Source organism: Coenobita brevimanus, chromosome 13, assembly GCF_032717465.1.
Source record: "Coenobita brevimanus isolate Jiangsu-jjx chromosome 13, ASM3271746v2, whole genome shotgun sequence".
NCBI lineage: Eukaryota > Metazoa > Arthropoda > Malacostraca > Decapoda > Coenobitidae > Coenobita > Coenobita brevimanus.
The window spans coordinates 23,727,623-23,732,661 of record NC_136966.1 but is presented as its reverse complement, the minus strand read 5'-3'; the positions used below and the strand labels follow the sequence as shown (position 1 = coordinate 23,732,661).

Here is a 5,039-nt window from a genome sequence, read left to right as displayed (position 1 = left end):
CATGTTGTGCACTGATACTTTTGTGACCCAGTGTACATCTCGCTGGGAACACTCCTATTAGTCACTCACACGTTCACTCACATGCTCACTGGACATCACTCACATTTATTGAACTACTGTATTGTATTTTGGTGATGATGATGATGTATATAGCCAGTGTAGTATTGTGTTTCTAGCAGTGGTGTACTGTTTGCCACGTGGGTATGAGCTGTGTATCACACATTTGCTTAAATAAGGTATCGGTAGCTACTTACTGTACACACTCATTCACTGACCTGTATTTTATGATGATGATGATGATACACATATACACATACAATAACTAGTCTTTTGTTCTGTTTCAAGGTGTGGTACACTATCTGCCGTGTGGGCATGACCTGCTGGTGAGTCGCCGGGATGGTCACGTACTCCTGACTGGGGACAAGTCCATCAGCCGCTCACATGCCTTACTGCGACTAACACATTCACTTGCCAATCTTGTAAGCGATTAGTTGGTTGTTTTTTTTGTAAGTCTATACTTACTCATTTGTGCATTAAAATTTTGTTCTTCCTGGTGTGTGTTTTTTTGTGATTCATTTCATTTGATTTTGGGGGGATAGGAAAGTACAGTAAAACCTTGGTATAATGGACTTCAGTAGACCGGAATTTGCTTTTATCAGAATTGAGGAGCTACCAGACTAAATTCCTATATATCGGAAAAAGTCCGATAAAGCCAGAAGCAGTCCGGACTGCCTGAACACTTCAGTTATGTTCACCAAAATAAGGTAAATAAAAGACATGTTTATCAGTGTACAGCACAGTATTATTATTTATGTTGTACCATTTGATTACCGTATTTCGCGGCATGTAAGACGCACTTTTTTGTCTCAAAGTTACCTTAAAATATCCCCATGCGTCCTGCATGCTAGACTAAGGCAGGTTAGTTTGGCTCCATTGAGAAGACTCTCTTATAAAGATGATCATCTCATTGCTTAGCAACCACAGGTGTTTTCTATAGTATGCAGACTTCATTTTATTTTAAAAAATAATATACACTAGTGTGTATATGCAGCAGATTTAAGAAACACGCGAGATCAGAAACACAAAACTTTCGCGTGTTTGTTTACAGCTCAACTGGCTAACATCGTGAAGATATTTAGCGGTTTAGCAATTTAACAGTTTAGCATCCGCACTATTCCAGCAAGCTAACGTACATGATCACTGGTGAAATGTCTGCTAACCTTCTGGAAGGCAATCATGACCACTCTGCTTGCCATCCATTCACTAACTAGCAAAGCAATCATACTGGAGAGATGCTGGCTAGTGAAACTGCCAAGTCATCAAAATAGACTTTCGTGACGTATGGAAATTCAGTAACCCTAATTAGGTCAGTTACTTTTGTGACATTTTGTGACTGTATATATGCAGCAGATATTAAAACATGCAAGTTCAAGAACACAAAGCATTCACAGTTTGTTTTCAGCTCAACTGGCCAATACCGTCAAGGGGTTTAGCGGTTTAGCAACTTATCAGTTTAGCATCTAGCGTACACTGTACTCTAGCAAGCTAACATGCTCACTGGTGAACTGTCTGCTAACCTTCTGAAAGGCAATCATAACCACTTTGCTTGCCATCCACTTACTAACTAGCAAAGCAGTCATACTGGAGAGATGCTGGCAAGCGAGCCTGACAAGTCATCAGAATTGATTTTTGTCGCATATGGAAATTCAGTCACCCTCATATGGTTGGCTTCTCTTAGTGACATTTTGTTTCATGCCTGACAAGAGTATCTTAGAAGTGAACAGTCTTATTATACCAGTAGCGAAAAACAGGAAAAACAGTTGTAACGTAAAACAGTACTGCCTGAAGTTACAGTTTCACTTTTTCAGCCAAGTGAAGTACTTTAGCAATGTCTATACAACTCAGGGCACACCCAATTACAGTATTTTATGAAAATAGGATAAAATTCACTGAGTAGCATAACTGATGCAATATCTGAAATAGCAGTGCCTGACGGGCATTCATATCAGCGTCTGCCATTTCTACTGTATTCTTAGCAGACGAAGCGATCAGAATGATTGACAACGTTCACTCTCTGCATCTCTGCTGCCTAAGCAAAGCTCTCATGATCGGCATTGAGGATCATTTAGGCCGTAACGTCCAAATTGGTTAGGTTAGGTTAGGTTAGGTTAGGTTGTAAAGTCGTTTGCCATTTTGGACGTTACGGCCGAAACGACCAGAATCCTAAGGTGTAGGGAGAGTTTGGTGTGGGTGTAGTTAAGGAAGTAGGAGTGGGAAGAGTCAGGCTAGGGAACTGATAATCTGCTTATTATAATCCCTTCAGCCCAGCAGTGTATTTTATAGGGTAGTTTATTCATTCTCGCCATATGATTTTATTCAGTTCAGGAAACATGTACTGAGGAGGTTAATGTGGGCTGTATCAAATGCCCCAAGTCTGAATATCGCCTGTGCTCAGTTAAAACGATTGCCAAGTTAAAGTCGTATGAAGTGTGGTATAAGCAATTCAGTGGATGGTACTGAGGACCATTTACTGTATGAGAGTGACAGTGAAACAGTGATGATGACCATGGTGATGACTTCCAGTGATGCTTCAGGACTTGGGGGGAAGTACTGATGAATTCTCAGGATTTGAAGACGAGTGAAATTTTCACCATGTCAGTAATATGAAGTGAATATAGGTTTTAGGTGATCATGACAGATGCAACCATGGAAAATTTAGGATCAGTGGTGCTGTACACCTTTAGTCTTGCACTGACGATGTTTGGATGAATAAATTGTTTGAGATGTTTCATGTCCTTAAGTGATATTTATATTGAACAACCAAATACATTTTGATGTTTTTGGCATATAATAAAGCCACTGGGTACTCCAAAACTGACTGATTTAAATGTTTCAGAGGTGAGCGAATGTTGCATGTGGTGTGTACATGTGTGTGTGTACCATAGCGACTAGGAGGCAGCAGTGTTAAGACCAAAAATGGATGTTTTCACAGTACTCGAATGTTTTGAGATGGATGTCTGTTTATAGCAAATTCTGGTAAGAGAAATATGTATTTTTAATTGTTGATGCTGCAAGGAAAACAGCTGACAGTAAGGGAGTGATATTGGGAGAAGAGGGTAGAGACAGTTGTCTAGCGCTTGGGATGCAGCAGTGTTGCTAAGGGATAGTTTCACCATTCTCGACATGTTTTGAGATGAATGTCTGTTTTTAGTAAATTGTGATCAGTGATGAACGTATTTTTAACTGTTGATGCTGCAAGGGAAACATCACTGACAGTGAGGAAGTGATACTAAGAGGAAGGGGTAGAGACTGCTGTCTAGCGACTGGGAGGCAGCAGTGTTACTAAGGTGTAACAATGGATGTTTTCACCATACTCAGTATGTTTTGAAATGAATGTTTATAGTGAATTATGATCAGTGAAGCATGCATTTTTAATTGTTGATGCTGCAAGGCAAACATAGCTGACAGTGAAGTAGTGATACTGAGAGAAGAGAGTAAAAACAGCTGTCTATCCTGTTCCCAAGCAGCCTTGCTATATTGAACTTTGGTTGTAAAACATTGTAATTTGTGTATTTACAAGTGCTACCTTTTTATATTATTTGTGGAGGTAATTACAGGTTAGTTAGAGTACATGATTAATGATGGTAGTAGTCTGATATTGTGCTTGAGTCAAGGCAATGTGAGGAAATTCCATAACAGGTGTGGAATATGACGTGGTTCTTTTAGGATAAATGAACTGATGTGAACATTCATTGTATTTTATGTTTTCGTCAGTGAATGAAAGAATAGAGTTTATTGACTTCATTTGTGGTTTTAAATTCATAAAATATTAAAAACAGTGTTTATATCAGTTTACTGATACATATTTATCAACAAAGTTGAGATGGCCTCGTGGTTTGAAGTCACGTTTTGTTAAGACGGGGTTTTGTTTTCTCTTTTCCTGTATCATTCTTTGTACATAAAAGAAGAAACTAAAGGATGATGAGCAGTACTGAATAGATTCTGAAAGGTGAGTGTGTATCTAAGTGATAGTGGCTCATATCAGTCATGTTTTGTCAAGAAGGGGCATTGTTTTCTTTTCCTGTACCATTCTCTGTATATAAAAAAAAAGAAACCAAAGGCTGATGATCAGTAATGAATAGATTCCGAAAGGTGAGTGTGTATATGTGTGGTAATGGCTCTTATCAAGAAACCTTACTGCAGTCTTGGTTGGGGCAAACTTTTTTTTTCACAGAACTGCCCTGCCAGAATTAGGGTGCGTCTTTCACAATGCTGCGTCTTACATGCCGCGAAATACGGTAATGTAGTGCAGTTATTACACAGTGTAGTACTGCAAAGGTAGTCAAAACAGTTGGAAACCTGTTCCTGTGATCCGGACTAATGTCTGACATATTGGAAAAAGTCTGGATTAGCAAGGGGAAGTCCGGATGTTTCTTTGATCAGAATTTCGCATTTTTCGGAATGGCTTGGGCCCCAATTAATCTGTTCTAGCGAGGTCTTACTTTACAGTAAAACCTTGGTATAATGGACTTCAAGAGACCGGAATTCGCTTTTATCGGACTCGAGGAGCTCATTCATTCATTCATTGCCAGACGCCATGTATCCCAGACAGGGTGGCCAAGGGCTTAGAGTTAATTGTTTTACAGGGAGGGGCACTAATCCTCCACCAACCCCACTTTGACGTAGGGATGCCAACAGCATCTGGTGTTCCCAGGCGGTCACCCATCCAAGTACTAACCAGACCCAACGTTGCTTAACTTCGCTGACCGAACGGGAAGCGGTGTACTCAACGTGGTATGGCCACTACCGGACTAAATTCCTATATATCGGAAAAAGTCTGATAAAGCCAGAAGCAGTCTGGACTGCCTGACCACTTCAGCTATGTTCACCACAATAAGGTAAATAAAAGACATGTTTATCGGTGTACAGTACAGTATTGTTATATACAGTATATTATACCATTTGATTAATGTAGTCAAGTTATAACACAGCACAGCACTGCAAAGGTAGTCAAACCAGTTTTGAGGAGTAGACTGTAG

The 5,039-nt window shown here is 39.8% G+C and overlaps 1 non-coding gene across 1 annotated transcript; it reads right to left on the bottom strand.

Annotated features, from left to right (window-relative positions):
- Nucleotides 1-4,689: 4,689 nt before the first annotated feature.
- On the bottom strand, nucleotides 4,690-4,808 carry LOC145417196 (5S ribosomal RNA). The gene has a single exon (XR_013900436.1). It is a non-coding gene; the product is annotated as a 5S ribosomal RNA (ribosomal RNA).
- Nucleotides 4,809-5,039: the final 231 nt, after the last annotated feature.